The following is a 27,335-nucleotide window of genomic DNA, read 5'->3' on the forward strand; positions in this document are numbered from 1 at the left end:
TATCAAGTGCAGTTTTTATTACAGGGAAATTTTTATAGTAGATCCATAGTGAGGGTCAATCCTGTCGAACAAGGGACTAATTAAATGTTCACCTATGGTAAATGCCTCTTTAGTTGTATGGTTTACTCCTCTTCACCGCTCCCTAAAGGCTTGTAGAATAGCTACAGAAGCAGACCTATATAAAATAAAGGCAGCTGGACTGCAGAGTCTAATATCAAACTCGAACCACAGTTTCTCCTCTGAAATAACATAAGAATAGGCAATTATGCCTACCAAAAAAAGCATTGTTGTGGACCTCCGAGTGAGAGAATGGATGCTTATCTGCAGAAATTGTTTATGAAATTTTCTCAAAAGCCAGCTTTATAACCATGGCAAATTCTACCGAATGGTGATGCAGTCTCTACACAATTTGAATTTCTTTCTCCCCTGCAAAAAGGAAAAAAAAAAACCCTTTAACCGTGAAGAGGGAAGACACTAAAGTACCAAATAAGCTTAGAAATATACACATATACATAAAATTACAATAAGTCCTACAAAAAAAAGAAATGTGTTTTTCTCCTCAGTTTAATTTCTGCTGCTTAAGTAATAATAGTAATAAAAATCTACATAGGAAATGCGTCCGCCCCCCATCAAACAAAACACTTGTCTTTTAATTTCTCAGAAAAGTTTTATTTGGAATCTGGATTTTAGGAAGTAAAATTTGCACAAATAAACACACACACACACACACACACAAACACACACACATAAATGGTGGGCAAGTGAAATAAGAAATTTCACTCCCAGTTTGTTTAACTTCACTGAATATTGTTCAGTTAGCAGTTGTTGCAGCTGCTCCAACTTACGAGACCCTAAGTTGCCCACCATCAAAACGAAGTAACTGAATTCTTGACATAGAGAGCCAATACCCCGATGCTCTATCACTTTTGCCACTTGAATAACATAATCCCTGAGCCCGGTAGACAATTTAATAGGACTTGACTTGCTTTAGTCTCTCCTCCTAATCCCACTGAGACTGTGTTTCAATCCATCAAGCCCTGTATCACTTTCATACAACATTCTTTTACTGCTTGTATCTTGAATTTGGCTCTTGCTCTCTGGGGATCTGAGTGAAACTGCTAGAAGTCATTTCACTTGTCACCTTTAACAACCACCAGAAAGATAGAACTACGTGTATCTATGATAGGTTTGAGTTTTCACCTGACAAAGCACAAGGCATTGAAAGATACTCACTTTCGATTTACAAGTGTATTGACTAGAACCCTGTTTCAACAATTTGTGATCATGGCATGGGACATAGTCTCTTTCTTGAAATGGTCTAGGGATTTTTCCTCACCACCTGCCAACCACATGGATGTATTAAGAAAACCTAGAGATGATGGATAGAATTTAATCTTGTTATAGTTGGCTCTTACACAAATCAACTTAAATCTTCCTGTTTTCATTTTAGTTCTCATCCTTATGATTCTGTAATTGGAATTTCATGATATTTAAAATATTGGAGCTCTCAAATTTGTAATTTATAATATTAGCTCCTATTGAAGGCTTACAATACAAGGAGCACTATCCCTAAGGTTTTATATGTAATGACTTATTTAATCCTCCCAATTACCTCACAAAGGAAGCCTTATTACTATTCCTTTCTTATACATTCAAAAGCAGCAACAACCAGAATAAACTTACCCATCTGCTTAGGTTGATATCCTAATATCAGTTCTCAGCCTTCTTTCCCAGGATTTGAGCAGTATAAGGAAACATATTTTTAACTGAGAAAACAAGAAAGAGAAATAATCTAATGATGATGGCACAGGTTTAGCTGCTTAAATACAGTAGCTCTACTTCTTGGAAAGGCTAATTTAAAAAGTTCCATCTGTAAAGCCGTTGCAGTCAATGTATAAGCCATAACTGCTATTTTTACCGAATATACGTATATGTGAAAACCATATGCATGTGACATCTTCAGTTTTTACCTGATTTACAAAGTATTGCTTTGTCAGGAGGGAGTAACTTTGAACAATGAAATTGACAAAGTGCACAACTATGTAATTTTTGTGTGAGGCAAAAGTACTCCCGTGGAGACTCTATATAGAAAAAATAGGCATATTCCAATGTGTTATCTGATGGTCTTTATTTCTGCAGTAGATCACATTCAGGAAAGAACCATTATGGACACCTGGAACTTGTAAGAAGGATGAGAAAAATTGAAAAGTACCACTGATTCTTCATATGCGTCGCCAATTCTTCTCTGGGTGAATACTTGAGGCTATCTTTTGCAAATAGGATATCACACATGCAATGGGAAATCCTTTAGGGATGTGGAAAAAATAGAAGTAGGCATATGTGCCTCCTCTGTTCTCTGTTTATTAGAATTTATTTATTGAAAATGTTCTATCTTTACATTTTATAAAAGTGGGATAGTTAAAATTTGATTTGTACCTTTAATTAGATGAGTGTATAAAGATTATGTTTTAATGAGATACATAAAAAAGCACTTGCTATAACTCATCTTTTTGGGAGGCAAAGAAAATAGCAAAAACCATGGTCACATTCTTCCAAAGAAGATAAAGAGAAAAATAAGCAACTTAAGGAAGCATAATAATTTCATATATTGTGCTTTGAGTGCAATAGTAACTTTCTGACTTGCACTTAGATAACTAAGAATGGGCAATCATTGGGGCAGCTGGGAGGCTCAGTCAGTTAAGTGTCTGACTTTGGCTCAGCTCATGATCTCAACGGTTCATGAGTTCAGTCTCAGTGCTGACAGCTCAGAGCCTAGAGCCTGCTTCAAGTCTGTGTCTCCCTCACTCTCTGCCCCTCCCTCGCTCACACTTTGTCTGTCTGTCTCTCTCTCACAAATAAACATTAAGAAAAAAATTATTTTAAAGAATAGGCAATCATTTTTTCAAAATATTTTCAAAACACATGATGTAACTCTTCAGTAATAGGCAATATTTTACTAAATATCTGTGGGGTGGCAGACAGATCCTAGGGTAACTCCTAATAACTCTTGCCTCTGACCTATCTAAGGCTTTGTGTAGTTTTATCACCTTGAGTTCAGGTGGAGCCTGTGACTTACTTCTTACCATTAGAATATGGTGATGGAATATCACTTCTTCATTAAGTTAGGTTCTATGACAAAGATAATGGATGCCACTCCTGTGATGACTTTATATTATGTAAAATTTCCATCTTTGCCCACTGTGACTATCCTGTTGATAAAACACACAGCTATGGGGTGCCTGGGTGGCTCAGTCGGTTAATAATCTGACTCAATTTCAGCTCAGGTCATGATCTCATGTTTCATGGGTTCCAGCCCCACATCAAACTCTGTGCTGACAGTGTGGCACCTGTTTGGGATTCTCTGTCTCCCCCTCTCTCTGCCCTTCCTTGGCTCATATTCTCTCTCTCTCTCTCTCTCTCTCTTTTTCTCTCTCTCTCTCAAAAATAAATAAATAAATATTTTAAAAAACAATAAAAGACACAGCTATGTTATGACTGCCTATGAAGAAGGCCACGTGGCGAGGAGAAGTGAGTGGCTTCCAGGACCTAACAGTGGCCTCTAGCTAAGAGTCAGTAAGAAGCTGAGGCCCCCATGAATACAGCTATGAGCTGTGATGACCTAGGTAAGCCATGCCTGGACTCCTGACAGAACCTGAGAGATAATAAATGTACATTGTTGTAAGCCACTAAATTTGTGGTAAATAAAAAAAAAGTGATAATGCATGTGTACTCTAGAAAACTTTATGTATGTATATGAATCATGAAATTTTATTTGTCAGGGCGTAGATGTGTATGTCTGTATGTCTGTACTTCACTCAGATGAGTTTTCCCTTCTTTTCATGTTAAGATAGAGTAAGGAAAGGCAGAAACCATTTTAATCAAATGCTCTGACAAAACCCAAAATGGTGTAAGGGAGGATCTCTAATTAGCATTTGGGGCAGCTTTGATCTCTGTTGAGCCCCAGAATTTTCATGACTGTCTTAATTGGAGAGTCACACATGTATGCCCACCCATCACCCCCGCTGATAATGTAAAAAGACCTAACACATATAATGAAGCCAAGGGAGCACGGAAGGTCAGCTTCTTTGACAAAAGCCACAACACACTTTCATTAATGCCACAAACGACCAGGAAACAATACTTCTGCATCATCTCAGAAAGCAGATAAAAACAAAACAACAAATGGAGAGCTTAGTAGTGAGAGGGTGAAAGAGGGATCCCATGTTGGTAACAGCTACCATGAGGTCCTGTGGATGCATGAAGCTGTCAAGGGGCAGGAGAAAAAAATTAGGAATCCCACAAGGGAATGCATTAGATTACCTGACAAAGCCCACGGCACCAGGGGGATATATTAGATAGGAACTACAGTGAACAAGAATAAGTATGAGATACAAAACTGTCCGTCTTTCTTTTGAGCAGCATAACTGCGGGATGGAGAAATTCCCATAGCTTCTTTATACAGGCCATAGAAGAAGACTGGCGTGTGTGTCTGGAGGAGGAAAAGGAAAGGCTGTCCTCTAGAGCCCTTCACAACACAACACTCTTCAGCACATTTCACGCTATCGTTTGTTTCTGTGGCTTATGGTGTTTACAGCTTTTAAAATTCTGCTAACTTTATACATGGCAGGTTTCTCTTCAGCTTCAGTATCTCTGTCAGAAAATAACATCTATTCTTTATGGTCATTTTAACTTTGTGTATTATTTAGTATATCCACAGAGAGATATTTATGATGAATATTTAAGTTGTGAAAGAAACATAACAATAAAACATTCTCGAGATTAGCACCCATTGTAAAGCTACACCAACACAACGCTGATACACCATTTGAGTTTCTCGCTCACTCTGCCCCCTCCACAGAGGAAACTGCTATTTTGTATATTTTGGTTATGTTTCCTTTGGTTTTGACAGTTTCATGCTTTCTATACAACATGTTGCTTTGTGTTGTTTTTGAGCTTTATAAAAATGACATCACCGCTGTAGTTTTCCATGATTTGGGAAACATTCTGAGAATACCTGAAATTTATATTCATCTTCATTTTGACTTTCATGTCTTCAATTCTTGATTTAAAGGCATGTTTTTAAATTTGCAGATTAATGACCTTTGAAATGATTACTTTTTGTGTGTTGATCCTCTTAATTGCACAAATGCATTTTATTGATCCTGTGATGCCTGTTTCACCTTGCTTCGTGATCGTATATCTGTTCAGCTTTTATAAATGCGCTATTGAGAGGAACCTGGGTGGCTCAGTCAGTTAAACGTCTGACTTTTGATTTTGGCTTAGGTAATGATCTCACGGTTTGTGGGCTTGAGCCCCGTGTTGGGCTCTGCACTGACAGCACAGAATCTGCTTGGTATTCTCTCTCTCTCAAAATAAATAAATACATATTTAGAGAAAATAAAATAAATGTGCTCTTGAGAATAATGTTTAGCTTCAAAATTATTTGGTGTAGGGATCTGTATATCACCTCAAGCCATATATTTGTTACTTTTTACTTGTTTTTACTATCAGTAACTGAGAAATTTGTCCTGAATTCTTCTATTGTACTGTTAGATCTGTTGGTTTTTCCCTGACTTAACACTTTTTTTTCTTCACAAAATATGAAGTTATGTTGTTAGTGTATACACAGTCACAATCCTTCCATTGTCCTGGTAACTGAAGACTTTTAAATTTATCCCCAGAGGGTTTTTTTAGTTGGCCTGAAATTTCTTTTTCTATCCTTTATTTTCAAATTTTCTGTATCCTTAGCTCTTAAGTTGGTCTCTTGAAAATAATATATAGCTGTATGGTTCTTCTTATCAATCCTGACCATGTTTTTGGGGGGAGGAGTCTATGACTGTGATTTATCTCTAAAATCTTATTTTGTACGTTATAAATGCCCTGATGTTTTTGTTCTTCTTTACTTTTTTAAGGTTAGAGTTGATTTTTTTGTGTGTGTGTTTTTTTTATCTCTTTTTTTGCTGCTTTTCCCCTTATGTGTGGCATTTTAATCTGTATATTCAATATTAAACTTAATAAAGTTTAAAGTTAACTACTAGCTTAACATTCCCCTCACCTCCATCTCCATAACATCTTGAGTTTTAAGTCTTATAAACTTTCCAACCTACAGGCTATTTCTGATATTTTAGTCTTTTATTTTTAAAACTGTGTGGTAGGCAGTACTTTGACCCTGGCGATGTTACTCTGAATATGTTACATCACATGGTAAAAGCTGCTTTGCAGAGCTAATGTTACTAATCATCTAACCTTGAAATAGGCTGGAATTAGGCTGGATTCTCAATGTGGGCCTAATTTAATCCTATGAGCCCTAAAAATCTGGCAGAAGGGAAAGTTAGAGGGCGTATTAGGGCTGAGAAGGATTGGAGTGCCATTGGTGGCTTGCAGATGGAGATGACCATGTGGAAAGCATGGGAGGGAAATGAATTCTGCCAACAACCTTAATGAGCTTGCAAGCAGAGTTGTCCTCAGAGCCTCAAGATAAGGCCCCCATCTAGGTAACGCCTTTATTTCCATCTTGTTAGGTTCTGAGCAGAAGGCCCAAGTGAGACACGCTGTGTCTAGTTTTCTGACCTATGGAAACATGAGATAATAAAGGCATGTTGTTATAGGCTGTTAAGCTTGAGGAAACTTTTTTGCTGCCTCAATAGAAAATGAATACAAACTGTGGGAGGCACGGTGTGTCTTCATCATTTGCAGATTTTGTATTTGCAAATTTACTTACTTGCTAAACGTGTTTGTGGCCCCAAACCAATACTCGTGGCACTTCCGTGATCATTCATGGAAATGCACAAAGAAAGGAAAAATTTGAGTGGCCTAATGAGCAAGGTCCCGGTGGAGGTTGAACAAGGCTATGCTCAGTGTTCTTATTTCAGCTATCCTACTATAAATAAGCATCCTTTTGGCAGTCTATTTAGTGCCATGAGTTCTGCATTTTTGTGCTTTTTGTTGGTGATTTTGCTGTTTAAAATGTTCCCCAAGCATAGCGTTGAGGTGTTATCTGGTGTTCTTAAGTGAGAGAAGGCTGTGATGTGCCTTACAGAGAAAACATATGTATTACATAAGCTTCATTCAGACATGAGTTACAGTGCCAGTGGCAGTGAGTTCACTGTTAATAAATCAACAACATGATGCATCAGAAAATGGAAGAGAAAATTCTCCAGTCTGTAGGTGAGGCCTCTCCAGAACGTAACGTCTATAATGTGTGATAAAGCTATGGAAAAGCAGGGAAATTTTTAAATTTGTGAAATGGCCACTAACCAAAAAGTGTAGTAACAGCATCATGGTGAGGCTAAAAGCCAAAGAAATGTATTGTCATATTATCCAGGGACAAGAAACCGTTACCTTTTTAGCTAGCTCAGACTGACTCATACATTTCAAAAGATGATAAGACACGAAAAATGTTATATGTGCAGGTGAGGTGGTCTGAAGGTTTGGAGGCTAAGACTACAGAAGAGTTATTCAGGAAAAGCATATGAGGAAGCACAAGTTTTCAATACTGATGAGACTGACTTGTTTTACAAGGACATTGGCAATGCTAGACTCAATCCATCACTGATGTGTAATATTTTGAAGGGAGAATCAGAAGAAATGACTTTTCATTGAGACTAAGTTCTTTCTTTTTAAAACTTTTTAAGTGTTTTATTATTTATTTTTGAGAGAGAGAGAGAGAGAGAGAGAGAATGAATGAGTTGGGGAGGGGCAGAGACAGAGGGAGACACAAATCTGAAGCAGGCTCCAGACTCCAAGCTGTCGGCACAGAGCCCAATGCAGGTCTTGAACTCACAAACCGTTAGATCATGACCTGTGCTGAAGTTGGACGCTCAACTGACTGAGCCACCCCAGTGCCTAAGTTCTGAGCACTGGTGAGAAGGAAGTACTCTCATGTTTAGTGGGAAGTCGCTAGATTTTTAAATCTTGGGGTCTCTCTCTGTCTCACTCTCTCCTAAGTATATATATGTATATACTCTTTAAAAACAACAACAACAACAACAACAACAACAACACCCTCCTATTAATTAAGTAATCTCTACCCCTAACATGGGGCTTGAACTCACGGCCCTGAGATCAAGAGTCACATGCTCTACCAGCCAGGTACCCCTGTATATATTCTTTTTTTCTAATCTATATTTTCCTCCCATTTCATAACTACTCTTTTGTATTTTTTAATCTCTCTGTGCTTCATGTAAAGCAATTTCTTCAGATCTATCTTTAGATCGCTAATTCTCCTTTTGCTGTGTTTAACTTGTTTTTCAGCAAATCTACTGTTTTTTTTAAATTTCAATGATTATGCTTTTCATTTCTAGAATTGCAATCTGCTTCTCCAAATAAGCCAAGTCATTTTTATGTTTACTTCTTGCTATCTCATTTTCCTGATTTTTCTTTCGTTTTCTAAATATTTCAGAATAGGCAAAGTAAAAAGTGGACACAAGATTAATATCAGAAGTTTTTGTATAGGATCGACTCTGTTTTTTGCTCTGTGTCTGTTGCTCCTTTCCTCGTCTATTTGATAATTTTTCATTGTGAGCTCATATTTGAGTTAATTCAATTTGTGGCAGATCTGAGGGCCTAAGTTTGGAATGTTTTTCTAGGATGATTTGTACTTGCTACTTTGTGAGTTAGAATGATACCAACTTGGGGCCATTTAGGCTTTTTAATGAACCTGGCTTAAGGTAGGAATTTTACATGTACATCCAAGTGCTTGTCCACATATCCTAGGCAAATGTGTCCAGTTGTCCCTGTGCAGTCTTTTTTATTTTAATGTTTATTTATTTATTTTTGAGAGAGAGAAAAAGAGACAGCATGGGTGAGGGGCAGAGAGAGAGGGAGACAGAGTATTGGAATGGGGGTCTGCACTGACAGCAGAGAGTCCTATTCGGGGATCGAACTCACGAACCACGATATCATGGCGGTAGCTGAAGACAGACATTCAACGGACTGAGCACCCAGGTACCCCGCCCCTTTGCAGCCTTGACGGTTTTTTTTTTTAATATGTCACAATTCCTTGTTTGTTTTCTGTAATGCTTTTTAAAATATATTTTCCTTTGTGCAGAAGTAGTAAAACATTAAAAGTATGTCTATTTAAAATTTAAATTTATTCAGGATCTTATAATAATTAGTGGTTATTTCAGAATATTCATTGTGTTACATATCGGAAGAGAGGAAAATTATAATGATTAGTCACCTAAAATTCTTTGACACATGAAGTCATATACAAAGCACCCGAAAATACACATGATATTTGAGGCCTAATGTGTATATACATTTATTCATACATCATGTGTATGCATATGCATATACATACATGTATATATTTAAAACAAATTTTGAAAATTCAAATTGATGACGTTTACATATAAATTTTACATACATAATTTTATATTTTACATATTATGTACCCTTGCAAACATCAAGGATACAGAACATTTTCACCATCATAGAAGCCTTCTTTGGGTCAATAACTCAGTCAATAACTCCAATGGTTACACCATTTCAATCTATCACCAAAATTCAGTTTTGTGTGTTCTTAAATGTTTTTAAATGAAAAACTTGAAGCATAGATTATTTGGAAATGTCACAAAGATGGCAAAGTAGGAGGTTCCTGAATTTTCCTCCTCCCACAGATACACTGAATATACAGCCATACATAATTAATTCCCACTGAGAGATATCCAGAAACTAGTTGACTGGCTCTTACAGTGGAATGTACACATGAAATGAATACAAAATGAATACACATCAAAATGTGTAGGATAGGCTGAGATATACTCTTGCCATATACCTTACGCTGGCATAGCAACTTACAGTCAATAGGGAACCCCTAACTCTCAGCTTCTCCCTGCGGAGTAAAAGGTTTGGACACCACATATAGCACCCCAACTTTTAAGTCTGCCATCTGAGGACTGGGGCTTCAAATCACCCAGCTCTGAAAGCCAGCAGAGTTTGCACTCAGGAGCCCTCAGGGCTATAGCAAACGAAGAAACTGTTGTTAAAAAGACACACGACTAATTCTGGTAGCTGTTTCCCTGAGCTCACCACAGAGGTGGCTGGCAAAGTATACCCATATCTGAGCTTTTCCTTGGAAGGTATTTGACTGCATACTTGACCAACTGGTCTCTGAAGGTTAGGCTTCTAATTAGCTCACATCTTGGTGCTAACTGGGAACCTCCCCCAGAACTCCAAAGAGTCAGTGGATACTTCTCTACCTCACTTCCTATCACTTGCTCCACCAATAAAATCAAGTCACCATCTTCACCCCTGTAAGAGGCTTGTCCACACATCTGGCTCCTCAGCTTTTATAACTGCCATTTGAGAGATGAGTCCCAAATCACTGATCGCTGATAACTGACAGGGCTTGTAATCAGGAGTCCCTACAGAATTACAGAAAACCAAGATGCAGTTGTTAAATGGGCACCTGAGCACTTGCTGTGGTTGTACCCCTCGGCTCAACACAGAGGAAGCCTGCAAAAATTTTCATCTCCCAGTTTCTCTTGGAAGAGATCTGACTGCATTGTTTCTCAGCTGTCGCGTGAGGTTCCAACTTCTACTCAGCCTGCTTGTGGGTGCTGGCTGGGATCCTCCAGGAGCCTAACAGAGCTGGCGGGCACGTTCCCTGCTATCTCCCTCTGGAGATTGAATCAGTTAATCAAAAACCTCCCCAGATACCAAGGTCCAGGCTAAATGTCTTCACTGGTGAATTCTACAAAACATTTAAAGAAGGGGAGCCTGGGTGGCTCAGTTGGCTAAGCGTCTGACTTCAGCTCAGGTCTGATCTCACTGTTTGTGAGTTGGAGCCCCCACTGGACTCTGTGCTAACAGTCTGCTTCAGATTCTGTGTCTCCCTCTCTCTCTGACCCTCCCCCACTCACATTCTGTGTCTCTCTCTATTAAAAATAAATAAACATTAACAAAAATTTAAAGAAGACAATATGAATTATTTTTAGATTTCTCACCAAATCGAAGAGGATGAAGAGGAAAAAGCTCTTCAAACTCATTTCACAAGGCAAGCATTACCCTAATACCAAAAGCCAAAGTAAAGCACTACAGGGGAAAAAGAAAATTATAAGCTAATATCCTTGATGAGCATCGATGGAGACATCCTCAATAAAATATTAGCAAACCCAATTAAAAAGTACACAAGAAAGATTATACTTCATGATAAGGTAAAATTTATTGGAATACAAAGATGTTTCAACATACACTAATTATTCAGTAATATGCCACATAAATAAAATGAAGAATAAAAATTAAATGATCATCTCAATAGACAGAACAGATGCATTTGCCAAAATTCAACATCCTTTTATGATACAAGTTCTAAACAAATCAGGTAGAGAAGGAATGTACCTCAACATAATAAAGGCCATACATGAAAAGCCCAGAACTAACATCGTACTCCATGGTGAAAAGCTGAGAGGTTGTCCTCTAAGATGAGAAACAGGACAAGGATGTGCACTCTCACCACTTTTATTCAACATTAGTACCTAAAGTCCTAACCAGAGCAATTAGATAAGTAAAGAAATAAGATATATCCAAATCAGAAATGAAGAACAATATACTCTCTATTTGAAAATTACACTATACTCTATACACATAAAATATGTATAGAGAATCCTAAAGGCTTTACCAAAAAATTGTTAGAGCTAATAAATGAGTTCAGTAAAGTTGCAGGACACAAAAAATGTAAAGATTATTTATATTTCTGTACACTAAAAACAAACTACTGGAAAAAGAAATTAAGAAAACAGTCCAATTTGTCCATTCACAATTACATCAAAAAGAATAAAATACCTAGCAATAAATGTAACCAAGGAGGTAAAATATCTCTACACTGAAAACTATAAATCGTGACAGAATTTAAAGAAGACACAAATAAATTGACAGACGATCTGTGTTGATGGATTGGAAGAATTGATATTGTTAAAATGTTAGACTACCCAAAGCAATCTACAGATTCAGTACAATCCCAATAAAAATATCAATGGCATTTTTCACAGAAATAGACTAAACACTCCTAAAATTTCATAGAAATGGAATAAACAATTCTAAAATTTGTATGGAACCACAAAAGACCCCAAATAGCCAAAGTAACCCTGAGAAAGAAGAACAAAGCTGGAGACATTATATTTCCTGATTTCAAACTAGAAAACCATGGAAATAAAAAATTATGGTACTGGCATACAAACAGACACATAAATAAATCAATGGAATAGAGTAGAAAACTCAGAACTAAATTTATACATAAGTGGTCAATTAATTTTTGACAGAAGTGCCAAGAATATATAATGGCAAAAGGATCATCTCTAAATGGTGATGGGAAAACTGGGCAGCCACATGCACGAGAATAAAACTAGACCCCTATGTTATACAATACACAAAAATCAACTCAAAATGGATCAAAGACTTCAATGTAAGACCTGAAACCATAAAGCATCTAGAAAAAAACATAGGTGTATGCTCTTTTACACTGGTCTTAGCGATGATTTTTTTTGGATTTGACATCAAAAGCAAAGGCAACAAAAGCAAAAGTAAACAAATGGGACTGCATCAAACAAAAAGCTTTTGTGTAGCAAAGGAAACCATCAACAAAATGAAAAGGCATCCTGTGAAGGGAAGAAAATATTCACAAACCACATCTCTGATAAGGAGTTAATATTCAAAATATAGAAGAAACAACATTGTAGCAAAACTCCAAATAATCCAATTAAAAAATGGGCAAAGGGTCTGAATAGACATGATTCCAAAAAAAGACATTTTCCAAGGAAGAAATACAAACAGCCAACAGATACATGAAAAGATGCTCAACATCAATAATTATCAGAGAAATGCAAATAAAAATCACAACAAGATACAATTTCATGGCTGATCTCTGCTATCAAAAAGAGAACAGAAGGACAAGCATTGGTGAACATGCAGAGAAAAAGAATCTTTGTACACTGTTGGTGGGGATGCAGATTGCTACAACCACTATGGAAAACAATATGGAAGTTCCTCAAGAAGTCACAAATAGAATTACCATGTAATCTAGCAATCCCATTTCTAATTATATATCTGGGAAATAAAATCAGGATCTCAAAGACATATATGTACTCCTATGTTCATTGCAGCATTATTGATAATAGCTAAGGTATGGAAACAACCTAAGTCTCCAACAGATGAATGTATAAAGAAACAGCTCTCTCTCTCTCTGCCCCCCTCCCATATATATACATACATATATATATGGAATAGTATTATGGAATAATAGACTACTATCTAGCTTTAAAGAAAGAAGAAACTCCTGCCATTTGCAACAATGTGGATTAATCTACAGGGAATTATGCCAAGTGAAGTAATCCAGACAGGAAAAGCACAATATCACTTATATGTGGAATCAAAAAAAAAAAAAGTCAAACTCATAGAAATAAGAGTATAATGGTGGTTTTTCAGAGGATAGGGGATGGGAGAAATAGGGTGCAAACTTTTTTTAATGTTTATGTATTTTTTTTTGAGAAAGAAAGAATCCCAAGCAGGTTCCTCACTGTCAGCTTAGAGCCTGATTCAGGGCTCAAACTCATGAACCATGAGGTCATGATGGGAGCTAAAGTCAAGATGCTTAAATGACTGAACCACCCAGGTGCCCCAAAAGGGTGGGGAATTTTTTCACTTTTATTTTTTTAAATGTTTATTTATTTTTGAGAGAGAGAGACAGACAGACAGACAGAGCATGAGGAGGGGAGGGTCAGAGAGAGAGGGAGACACAGAATTTGAAGTAGGCTCCAGGCTCTGAGCTGTCAGCACAGAGCCCGACGCAGGGCTCAAACTCATGAACCATGAGATCGTGACCTGAGCTGAAGTCAGATGCTCAACCAACCAAGCCACCCAGGCACCCTAAAGGTGCAAACTTTTAATTATCAAATAAAGTCTGAGGACCTAATGTATAACATAGTCACTATAGTTAATAATACATACTTGAAATTTGCCTAAAGTGGAACTTCAGTGTTCTCATAATAAAGGTAAATATGTGAAGTGATGGATGTGTTAATTGACTTCATTGCGGGAGTCCTTTCACAATGTATATCAAATCATCACATTGTATACTGTAAGTATATTACAATTATATCTGTTAATTTTACCACAATAAGGCAAAAGAAAAAAGTATATATTATTTGGGGTCTGGATGATTTTGTGTCAACATTATGTGAATGAGATTTATACTTCAACAACTTCTTTATCACTGTATAATATGGCATTTTGTGGATGGACATATTGGTTTTTTCTAGTTTTAGTTATTATAAAAACATTCCTAAAAACATTCTTACTCATGTCTTTTGGTTCAAGCATATATTGATTAATGCTGGGTATATATGTAAGAATGCAATCACTTGGTAATAGGTTATATATTGTAGTCATCTTTGTTAGAAACTGTTAAGGAAATTTTCAAAATGGTTTTATTAATCCATGTTGCATGAGAAATTTTGTTGCTTCATATCCTTTCCAGATTTTTTTATTTGTCATTTGGATAAGAGCGTAGTAGAATACACTTATGGTTTTTATTTGTGTTTGTTGCTGCTGATTTCATTTTCTTTTTTCCTTAAAATTTTTTAATGTTTTTTATTTATTTTTGAGAGAGAGAGAGAGAGAGAGAGAGAGAGAGAGAGAGAGAACACACAAGTGGGAGAAGGGCAGAGAGAGCGGGAGGCACAGAATCCAAAGCCGGTTCCAGTCTCTGAGCTGTCAGTACAGAGCCCAAAGCTGGCCTCAAACTCACGAATTGAGAGATCATGACCTGAGCCAAAGTCGGAGGCTTAACCAACTGAGCTACCCAGATGCCTGGATGATTTCATTTTCTTACTGCACATTTAGATAAACTCTTTTGTGAAGTGATGATTAAAATATTTTGTTCATCTTCTTAAATTGGGTTGCTTGACTTTTTATTTTAAGTTCATTTATTTATTTTGAGAGGGAAAGAGAGGGAGAGAGCATGTGCACGTGAATGGGGGAGGAGCAGAGAGAATCCCAAGCAGGCTCCATGCTATGAGCACAGAGCTTGATGTAGGGCTCAATCCCATGAACTGTGGGATCATGACCTGAGCCCAAATCAAGAATGTGTCGCTCAGCCAACTGAGTTCCCCAGGTGTCCCTTGACCTTTAAAAATTGATTTGTAGGGCTTTCTTTGGCAGTTTGGAAAATCTTTCATCAGATTCTGTTTGAAATAGAAAAATTTAGTGAAGGAAAGAAGCTGTGAATTAGATGGAAAAGTGTTTCACTTAGTGACTTAGTGAAACATGACTTGGTCCACGTCAGTGTAGACCCATGGCTAAAATGTGCGAGCAGCATTTCCTTAGTTACTGGTCACCTGTCTCCTCCCATTAGTCTATTTTTCAGCAGCTCCTGAGCACTGGAACATGTATACTCTGTAAGTGACGGGGTAAAGTGAAATCCAAGCATCTTAGGGATGAGTTAGTACAATATCTGTGTGAAAATTATCACAGTTTTACATTGCCTACTCACATTGCCCCAGTTATTTTCCATTGGTGAAACAATACTTCTAAGTGCTTCACAGCAAAAGATTTTATTTTTTTACGTGTTAAATTTAGGAGAGTCCTAAAAATTCATGTCCCTAATGAATGGGAATTGAATTGGTGCAGGTTTTCAACCTGATAATTAAAAGCGTTCTAAAAGTAGAGGCTAATTGAATTTCAATTTACTTCTCTTTCTGCATCAATAGCATGATTTTAGAAACTTTTTAAAAATAGCTATAATATGCTCAAATATTTCATTATAGCATGACATTAATGATCTTGTAAGTAGGTTAATTGTAGATTCCATTGCAGACCTCCTTTGGAGATACTTCAGTTGGATGCTTTGAGCCAGAGAATAGATTTAGTTCAAAGTCCACCCTGATATTTGAAAGATTTTTGACTTTCTTAAACCCACAGGAGTTAAAAATCAGACTTTGTATACAAGTATAGAGGCATTGAAGATACAAGAGTTTTTTACATCTTTATATTACCTGGGAAAATATTTTTGGGTTTTGTATATTTTACATAAGGCAAAGTGTGCAATGTTTCCTTATGATCTCTATCTAAACATGTAATAATGACTTTAATAATTTATACCGCTTATTTTTATGTTTTCATTTAAATTCCAATTAATAAATATACAGTGTCATATTAGTTTCAGTTGTATAATATAGTGATCCAACACTTCCATAAAACACCCGGTGCTCATCACAAGTGCCCTTCTTAATCCCCATCACCTTTTTAACCCATACCCCCACCCCCCCACACCTCTCCTCTGGTTACCATCAGTTTGTTCTCTATAATTAGGAGTCTGTTTCTTTGTTTGCCTCTCTCTTTTCTTCCCTTTGTTCATTTGTTTTGACTCTTAAATTCCACATCTGAGTGAAATCACATGGTATTTGTCTTTCTCTGACTGACTTATTTCATAATAGTCTCTAGCTCCATCCATGTCATGGCAAATGGCAAGATTTCATTCCCTTTTAAAGCTGAATAATATTCCACTGTATATATATACCACACTTACAATGCTGCATACAGCTTTAAGGGGCTCACAGACCTGAGATCCCCATCTGTGAAGTCTCCTTGGACACATGGATCCATGAATTAAGAAGCCCCTGGTCTAGAGATAAGGAAGCTCCCTCTTACAGGGCCTGACACATGATCTTGTTATGAGTATCACGAGTAACCACTTGAATGTTTCACTGGAAGATAGTTTTGGGGATAAGAGAAGGAGAAAGAAGGTACAGGGAAAGGGAGGTGGAGAGAACTGTATTCTGAGAGTGTTAACAGAACACCAGAGACTTTTCTATGGCTCTGTTTCAGTTGATCTTAGCCAAAAGGCTGAGAAGATCTAAAGCTCTATTTCCATCATCAATGTGGAACTGTACAAATTTGATGACTGGAAATCTAAAGCTGATGAACTCCTTCAAAGTCACAGCATCCTATGATTACAGATTTATCAGCTTTAGGGACTTAAATCAGTGCAAGTCATCCACACGTTTCAGAAATGCACCATTAATACTTTTCCCTCAGGGTGCCTGGGTGGCTCAGTCGGTTAAGCATCTGACTTTGGCTCAGATCACGATCTCACAGTCTGTGAGTTTGAGTCCCACATCAGGCTCTGTGCTGACAGCTCAGAGCCTGGAACCTGCTTCAAATTCTATGTCTTCCTCTCTGTCTGCCCCTCCCCTGCTCACATTCTCTATTTTCTCAAAAATAAACATAAAAAATTAAAAAAATACTTTTCCCTCACTGTTTTAAAAAGGAAAAAAAAAATAATCAAGTGTGAAGGCCAATAAAAAAGTTTATATCTATCTATCATCTATCTATCTATCTATCTATCTATCTATCTATCTATCTATCTATATTTGTATATTTTTGTATATATATGTGTGTATATATATATGTATATATATATAAATTTTCTGCCCACAATTAACAAAGAGTCATGAAATTTACAGAGAAAAGCTATTCTAGAGAAAAACTATTACATTGTTGAATTTGTTGGAAATACAATATTATGTTATCTCTAGGAATTCATTTGAATTTTTAAATTTTTCATGAGAATAAACTCTATATTCCAGAAACCTTCCAAGATAGGATAAAAAGTTATTTTTATTCATTATATATGAAATGCTTTTATCAATAAAAAATCTCAAATAAAGTTCAAATTGAGAAAACCCTCTTTTTATCATATTAGATTTTAATTTTTTCTTGAAGCTTTTTAATCTGAATTTGTTATTGATGCATAAAGTACAAATGACTCTCTCTCTCACCCTCTCTCAATCTTTCTCTCATGTATGTATATATGAAAATTTGGGGACTATGATACCTGGACAGATAGAAATTTCTGCTGACTTAAATATAAGTGAATTAGAAATGTGGCAATTAAAGTTTAATTGTATTATCTCATTAAGAACAAAATAATCCAGTCAAATGCATTTTGGATTTGCTGTGTGTTAAACATTTTAAAATGTTTGAGATGTTTGATACTGTCTGTAAATAAGAGTCTATACTGATACATAGCACTTGAGGTAATAAGATTCCTAATTAGTGCCACACATGGAGAAGACATATGTATAGAGGGTCACATAGTCAAGCTAATTTCTTGCATAAAACTTTTTCATGATTCTGCATTGAATTGAACTGTGTCTCCCCAAAATTAATGTCTATCTGGAACCTGGGAACATGACCTTAATTGGATATGTGCTCTCCAAAGATGCTATCAATTTACGATGAGGTCATACTGGATGATGGTGGGTGACAATCCAATAACATGTCCTTATAAGAAAAGGGACATTTTGGGGCACCTGGGTGGCTCCGGCAGGTAAGTGTCTGACGTTGGCTCAGGTCAGGATCTTGTGATTTGTGAGTTTGAGCCCTGCATCAAGCTCTGTGCTGACGGCTCAGAGCTTGGAGCCTGCTTTGGAGTCTGTGTTTCCTTCTCTCTCTGCCCTTCCCTTGCTTGAATTCTATCTCTTTCTCCCTCTTTGTCAAAAATAAATAATAAACATTAAAAAAAAAGTTTTTTAAACAAAGAAAAGGCAATCACTGTCTTGACTCCCATCTGTATAGTTTACCTTTGCCTGTTAAAGAAAGAAAAAAAAAAGGAGGGTGGATTTCAACACAGAAATAGGCATTTATGGACAGAGGCAGATATTGGAGTTATACTGCCATAAACCATGGAACTCAAGGAATGCTGGCACTCACCAGCTCAAAGCTAGAAGAAATGGGGAAGGATTCTTTCTGGAGTCTTCAGAGGGAACATGATCCTGCTGACATCTTGATTTTGTACTTCTAGCCTCCAGAACCAAGAGAAATTTTTTTTATGCCATATACCTTGTGATAGTTTGTTATGACCGTCTTAGGAAAATAATGCGTCATGCCATTGCTTCGGATGAGGTCCAAAATCCTTGATTTGATCTCTAAGGCATTTTGTGATTAGGTCCTTAGTTGGGTCTTCAACCCGTTGTCTTGCCTTACTCTTTCTGTGAAGTTGATTGAACAACGCTATTATTATAGGTTTTACTGTAAGATAAAATTGCATGTGTTCCAATTTATTTACAAATTCTCGTTTTAAGTTAGAAAACATTTGCCAGGAAAATACCATACTGCCAAATCTCTCAGAATATGGCTAGCCCAGAACTGCTTTTATAGATGGATTTTTAAGTCATGTTATCAATAGTGATGATTTATTAACAGCCCTGACTGCATTACTGCTCAGTCACTTTTATGTTTATAATGATTGGTGGGGGTAGAAATGGAAAACATGACAGTAATTCACCTATCTGCAAAGCTTATTATATCCCATAATTGCAGGTATGATTCAGTTTAGCATCATGAACCCTAAGGATCTAACTAATATTTGAATGGATTTATTATGCTTATGCATTTTATGGTGTTGTTTATGATGGACGATTTGGCTGGCAAGAATCCTAAATTTTGGCAAATCACCTTCAAGCCAGAGACAAATAATATATTGTAAAAGGCTTTGGTTCTGAGGTCATAATTCCATCTTATTCCATCTAGTTTTGTAAATAGTGGCATCCTTCTGAGTTTCAGTTTCCTCATTAGTAAAATCAACATAAGTAACTCAGCATTTTAGTGTATATTTTATGATGTATGATATTTTATCCTAGTATACAACTCACTGTGTCCAACATGTTTCTTGGTAATGATAGTACATTCATTTTTTTGACTGTGAGATAACAGTAAAAAAGACAGTATGTGCCACTTAACCAATGCTATAAAAAATGTTTCCTAGAAAACCAACCCCAAACACAGTGGCCTTAAACAACAGTTAATTTTATCACAGAGCTGAGGGTTGTCTGGGGTTTGGCTGATCTAGTTTGGGCTCAGCTGGGGAGGTTCAGCTCTGTTCCATGTGTTTATCTCCTCATGTGATCAGTGAGCACATTCTTCTCATGATCATGGCAGTGATCCAGGAGAGGGAAACTATATCAAGCAAGGAATTTTTCAATCCTCTGTTGGCAATACATCTGCTGACATCCTATTGGCTAAAACAAGTCCCATGGCCAAATCAAAGTGTGAGGAAATATACAGGTGCACCCAAACTACTGAGTCATTGTGAGGAGAGTGAGGAGACACATTCAGTCATAGCTTTGCTCTGCCATCACTGCCTCTAACTTGTTGTAGCGGGGCCTTCTTCCTGGGCAGCTAGAGACTGCTAGGAATGCGGACTGTGGTTCCAAGTCAGCCTGAGGATTTCTGGCACTAGGGAGGGCACAGCAAGCAGCCTCACCAGTTGTGAGCATCACCTGTGTCTGCTAACAAGGCTGTACAGTCCTCTAATGAAAGTATATGGAATTCAAACATTTTTTTAATGGAGTCTGCTTCTACCTTTATAAAATGTAATTCTAGGACCCATAGGCAAATAATCAGCCAGTTATCTCCGACATCTCAAAGAAAAATTTGTTTTCAAGACAGAAAGGAGCCTAATTGCATAAAATTTTTCCAACTGCTATCATCTTGGAGCGAACAAGGGAAATAAAGACTTCTACTATCCTTACAATGTGCCACCTGAGGCTGACTACCATTACTAAATAGTCTGCAGCGCTCCATATCCAAAACTTCTGGGTGGCCTGCTCTGGTGGTGGGAGGTATAGGGATAATTAATCATTGAGGCTATGAAAGCATGCAGAAATGTGATTAAATGCAAGTCAGAACACATGGATCAAAATCTACTACAGCTTAAAATGGATACTACCAAAAGAATATGGTATCTTAGAAGAAGTAGATAAGTAAAGGGCAGGACAATCTCTCAAAGGAAGTGGCATAATCACTGTGTTTGTAGTAGGACAGGCATGGCAGACTGGAAAAATCATGAGGTGTGGAGTTAGAATGCCTAGGTTTGTGTCATGGCTCTACCAGTTAATATGTTTTTTTTTTAATGTTTCCAATCCTGTATCCACAGTTTTAAATAGGTATTATTATCTCTCACAAGGATGTTAAGAAAATCACTTGAAGTAATATTTGTGGGAGGGTTATACCAAGCGTAAACTTTTAGTGGTTGCCATTTCAAGCTAATAGACTAATATCATGGCACCAAAATTTTGTCAGTTAACATCACAGGAAGAGTAATACAAGATGAAGGCATGATGGAATGAACCACATAATGCCTTATAGGTCACGGTAAAGCTTTTTTAACTTCATCTAGAAGAAAGAATATCTTTATTTCTAGTTTCATCTTTGTTCATTGGCTGTAGAGTGCATTGCCAATGTCACAGCGTGGCCCAGTATACATGGCTCATGCTTCAGAAACATTAAGAGAGTAGTTTAGAAATGATGTCAAGTTTCTACATTTCCTATTGGCATTCATTTGTTTGAAGATTTTTGACTTATGAATTTTCTGAAATAATAGCATCAATCATAGGAAAAATCTACAAAGGTAGACTATGATGGTTAATTTTATGTGTCAATCTGATTGGACTAAGGGATAGCCCGATACCTGGTAAAACATTATCAGTAGGTATATTTGTGTGGCCATTTCTGGAGGAGAATAGCATATAAGTGCTGAGTGACTGAGAGAAGAAGATTGTCCTCACCAATGCAGGGGAGTATCACCCAAACTTTTGAGGGCCTGACTAGGGGAAAAAAAGGTGGAGGAAGGGAAAATTTGCTCTTGGTTTGAGCTGGGACATACATCTTCTCTTATCCTTGGACATTTGGTTTACTGGTTCTTAGGCTTTCAGACTCCAACTGAAGTATAAACCACCAGCTTCCCTGGTTATCCATCTTGCAGAAAGCAGATTGTGGGACTTCTCAGTGTTAATAATCATGTAATCTAATTCCTATAGCAAATCTCATATATATGGAGTTTGGTTCTGTTCCTCTGGAGAACACTGACTAACACATAGACATAACTATGAGACAACTCAAATACTGATGAGCTGTTCTAAATGTGCCTTGAGTTAATCTATTCCTATTCTCTCCTCTCTTTATGTTTGCTTTGTGACCAATGGCAAACAATGGATGCAGAATTCACTTCCAAATTGAAGCAATGACCCATGTATGTTTTCTTTGAAAATAGAAGAAAGGGTGTTTTTTTTTTTACATATATGCCTTCTGTGAATATAATAAGTATAAACATATGACATAAAGTAAGGGGGTGGAGTCTGAAGGTTAAGAAGTCTTAATTTTTAAGAAAATCTAGATTCAAGTACTTGGTAAAAATAAATTGTAAAATGGGTAATAGTGTTTCATATCTGTCATAAACTGATTCTTATCCTTGGCATGAAAATAACTACACAGGAATATCTCATCTTAACTAGATTCAAAGTGTGAAGCAAGGCTGCTATTCACCTCTTAGATGAGTATTTGTTTCACCCATGATGGGGATGAAACCTGCTGATACATCACCAAAAAATGGCAGATTTTTTTAAGCAAGCAAAGCAAAAAGCAGCAGAAAAGAAATTCGGAGTTGCAGAATAAAATCATGTAAGAATCTTGCTTGATGCTACTGAAAGTAATTGAATTTGTGAATACTAAGCAAACAGCTCAATGAAAAGCAAATGATATGCTGATGTGTTGACATTTGAGCCTGTCTTATAGAAAGGAGGAAAAAATAATCTTTAAGTTTGAACTTATGAAAATCATTTTCTGCCTTTTGTGACTTCTTGCATGGGGATCTCCATTTCATATAAATTAGTTGAAAGGGGGTCTGAAATAAGTTCTAGTACACTTAGCATAATGTTAAAAAGGAATATTTGAATATGTTAAGTGGAAGAATGTCAAGCGGGAAGAATATTCATTTCTTTAAATTATTAATAATTTCGTATATTTTAAAGGGTAATGACCAAATTTTAAACTGAAATAATATAAGGAGCTCAGTTAATAAGATGTATTTGTTGTTGTCATGATGACTGCAACCTAAGTCAAGTGTGATATCCTTAGAAATAAATAAATTTTATGTAGAATGTGATGAAACCCTCTAGCAGCACAGCTGGGGCACATCTGTGTTATTTGGCACTATTCACTAGGTAAAAGTTATGCATTTATACATAATGCACACCTTTGATTCAAATCTGCGTTACCAGTGGCTAGTCTTTTTCCATTGCACATCTTTCTGCAAAATGTATGCAATTCTCTAACTATGCATGGAGACGTGGCCATTCTGGGTAGGCTTTTATTTCAATGTAGTTTTGATTGAAATCTTTAGCAGTTGCACTAAAACAATGCTCTTTATTATGTTCTCCACTAGAGGTATGCTATCAAGGTGAAAATGGCATCTGAGCCCTAGCACACCCTGTGGGATGCAGGTCGTCAGTCAGGTGCATATAGGACAAACTGTTACCCATAGGGGAGGGTTACTGTGTTATGACTATGCACCCTCTAAGTCAGTTCATTGTATGCAAAACTGTGCTGTGGATTCCTCATCCTTTTAATTAGGTCAACCCCTAGTGTGCCGGAGACTGAAGCACTAAACACTGACTTCTTCCTTTACTAACAATTTTGCAGTGATGAAATAAGTTTTAAAAGAGCCTACACAGATGACATAAGTGTAAGATGAACATAAAATAACCTTAAAAAATGAGAAACAGATCAACCGTAGGACTGCCTGCAAACTAAGAAGAATATGGAAAGAAGGGATATAATTTCTTGTACTTTTGCTTTGGTGGTAGAATTTATGCTTTAGGTAAGTATAGGAGAAACTCAACATCATGACTATTTATTTATTTATTTAATGTTTATCTATATATTTTGAAAGAGAGAGAAAGCAAGTGGGGGAAGGACAGAGAGAGAGGGAAAGAGACAATCCCAAGCAGGCTCTGTGCTGTCAGAGTGGAGTCTGATGCAGGGCTTGATCCCATGAACCATAAAATCATGACCTGAGCCTATATCAAGAGTCAGACACTTAACCCAACTGAGCCACCCAGGCATCCGTATTGTATTGTATTGTATTGTATTGTATTGTATTGTATTGTATTGTGTTTTACTATACTTTTGTTTATTTGTAAATATGTGAAAGCAATAAAAATAAGTGTTTGGCCTTGCTGAAGTGTAAATTTTGAGGCACAGATTGATAACAGATGAAGCTAAAATGGTGGGCAAGGGACAAATAATACAAAGACTTATATTCTGTATGGAGTAGTTTGAAATTTCTCCTGTAGATAGGAATTAGATGGCCAGTGACAGATCTTAGGTAAAGAGTAATAATGTTCAGGTTTCTGTTTTAGGAGGACCACTCTATCTATAGAATGGAGGATGGTTTATGTGGGTATGTGAGGCAGAGAGCAGATGAAAGGAAGAACTGTTTGTTGGTTGGAACAAGAATTCCAGCAAGAGACAATGCAGAAAGTGACAAACACCTTGCTTCAGTTTATTGGTCTCACAATCTTTTCGTCCTCTCTGGTGATAACTGGAATGAATGAATCCTCACTAGTTGTCTGGACATTTGAAAATAGTCAACTACTGGTATTTTTCAAACTAGGAAAAAGAAATTTATAAAAAGAAATTTATAAAAACATTTTAAGCTCTTTATTGTAATTTTAATTCATTTAGGCAGAGATTGTTTACTGAATTTCCACTATATGCCAGGTACAAATCTGTGTTTTAAGATGTAATAGTGAAGATGGTTAACATGAGCCCTTCGGCCACAATATGTACAATCTAGGGGATGTACAGAGTTTACAGAGAAGTTTACAGAGAAGTAGTCTCAGAAATAGAATAGAATGTTGTAGATATTATGGTCGAGGCAGTACACAGGTAAATATTTGCATGGTTAGAGGAGGATGCACATCTTATCCCAATGAAAGGAATCAAGAAAGGACTCTGAAGGGATTAAGGTCTAAAATGAAGGAGGAGGATGGGTTGGTTAGAGAGAGTGGGGAGAGAAGGGAAAATTCAGGCAGAGGAAAGAACAGGGACAAAGAGCATGACTTGGCTAGGATCCCGAAATTAGTCTAGCATGGTGGGACCAGAGACAGGTTCAGGAGGGAGGATCCAGACATGAGACTCACTGTACTGTGTATATATTGTCATCCCAAGAAGAACACAAATCCCTTCGGGGTAGGAAGCTGTGTAATTGTTATAATTTGTCCTCTCTTTAATATTGATGTATGTGCATCAGTTAGGGAGTACACCGAGACATTCTCAGTGGCCAAAGAGCAACTACTTCCTGCTCTTAGCAGGGAGGCTGGTTGCGGGGTGGGGTGAGGAGAAAATGGGAGGAGGAATATTTTACTGGCAGGAAACTAGAGTACTTGGAGTCTTTGTGCATTTCTAATCCTTCAGAACTTCTTTTCTCTGAACAGGCACTTGCCTGCTCCCTCTGAGAGTGTTGCTTCATGGCTTCCCAAACTGCAGCAACTAGAGCATTGATGGCATCACCTTTGCCTAAGACAGGCTTTCTAGTACTTAAAATTCAATGTCTTGACTTCAGGTGACTAATGCACTTTTTATGCCCAAAATAGAAGTTTCCCTTGAGATCCAACACTTTCTGATCTTCCACTTCTTTCCCATAGCAGAGCTGCCCTGTCTGCTATTTTATCAGAGGATCTGAAAGAGAGGTTTAATTTCCAAACAATTCAAGGAGGCTCTTTGGGGTGTCATTCATTGCACCTGCTGATTTTTGGACCAGCACAAATTGAATTCCATGCATGCGTGCTTATCTGTCTTTGACAGTCCCTTGGAGTCTTACCTCTTGCGGTAGATGCAGAGCCTCCTGCCATCCCAGCCCCCTCACTCAGTGCCTGTTAGTACTTCATCTAGGGATCTCTAGTGCCAGCTTCCTGCCCCTGCTGACTGAAGTCTTCTTTAGCAAATGCCAAACTCTCTAAAATGTATATGGGATAGTCTCCAGATGAGCACCACTGATGTGCCCTGATGTGTGAGTTGTGAGTATAGCCCCTGTCCAACGAACTCTGTGTGTTTGATGCACCTAATCGTAAAGGGCAAAATGCAAAATTACCCTAGAAAGAAATGGTATGCCAACAAAATCTCCAATTTCAGATAATGAAGGCAAATATCTCTTCTTAACAAGAGAATTGAAACGTTTTTTTATAGAAAGCACCATCTCCATGCTTTTTGAAAGACATAAGGGATATCCCAGAGAATCTGTGGCATTCACTGCTTAAAAATATAAAGGACAGTTTCCAACTTCCGAAAGTGAAGGCCAGTATGAGTGAGGATGCAAACCTAATGAGCATATTGCTAGGTGGCCATCTTGAGTTAGAAAGTACACAGCTGGAATTACCTGTGATAATCATTTGCCAGCGTCCAGCTCCAGCAGGTCCAGGGGTTCCCGAAGGATGAACGGTGTTGGCAAAAAAGTGAAAATAAAATAAAACAAAAGTAAAATGGACACAGACAACAGCAGTGTGTTAGACTGGCCACTTTATTGTAGCAAGCGTAGCATTATATTTGTTAGCAAATTCCTTGTAGCATGCATTATCTATGTTCCTCGGCATTACCTAATTCTAAAAATGTTCCTTTGTGTGATCACCCACAAAGGAACAACATAGTTATTTTCTTGTAACATTCTCTCCTACCCTTACAAGGTCATCTAGCTCACAACACCTCAAGTGGGATGTTTTACAAGGACATGACTTCTAAATTGTTCCTTTGTGTGGTTTGCGGCACAAGGAAGAAAAGTATTCGCTTTGGTCTGGGGTGCCCGGAGGGAACCAGGAGGGCCCTGGGAATCCATGCCTTATGTGCTCCCAGAGACACAATGTATACCTAGGAACTAGTAAACCATTCTGTACCTTAACCCACCAGGTCCAGTTATCATCTGCAATGCCTCCTGGGGGCCAAGTGGGCCTAGGGGTTGGAGTAACTTATATCCATAGATACATTCCTTTGTTGCCGGACTGGGGGTTTCGAACCCATTTGTCCACTTCCTTGACTGGGAAATATATGGGGCTATCCTTCCTTTAGGTGGATGAGTCTTTATAGGGGTGGCAAGGACTAGATGTAGGGCTGCATGATTTCCCTGCGGACTCTAATTTCTTTCCCCAGTGGTTCTTTTCCCTGGGGGCCCGTCGTGGGCAATTCCCCAACTGATAATTCCCCAGGTACTTTCATTGGTAGAGGGAACTGCCTAGACCAATGCTAAGGCCAAATTACATAAAAGCAGGAGTACAAGAAGCTTCACTGTCATTGGGCTGCCACGCAGTCCCCATCTGTCCACCGCCCTGGCCCTGCCATCAGGTTGGTTGGATAGATCGGCTTCCAGCAATCATTGATAATAAGCTGGCTTATTTGTTGATAAGAAGCTGTCCTGCCTTACATCTTCCTAGTTCCCTGTGGGGCAGCTACTAAGGATGTAGAATTTGAGAAGAAAGACTGAATACACCAAAGATACATGCCTAATG

General features: G+C 37.5%; 1 long non-coding RNA gene across 1 annotated transcript; it reads right to left on the minus strand.

Moving 5' to 3' along the window:
- LOC123384884 lies at positions 1-26,482 on the minus strand. The gene is made up of 3 exons (XR_006596599.1): positions 26,216-26,482; positions 1,684-1,766; positions 1-426 (listed from the first exon to the last, which is right to left on the minus strand). It is a non-coding gene; the product is annotated as an uncharacterized LOC123384884 (long non-coding RNA).
- Between the last annotated feature and the right edge of the window lie 853 nt (positions 26,483-27,335).

The sequence above is a fragment of the Felis catus genome, chromosome B1, assembly GCF_018350175.1.
Source record: "Felis catus isolate Fca126 chromosome B1, F.catus_Fca126_mat1.0, whole genome shotgun sequence".
Lineage (NCBI taxonomy): Eukaryota > Metazoa > Chordata > Mammalia > Carnivora > Felidae > Felis > Felis catus.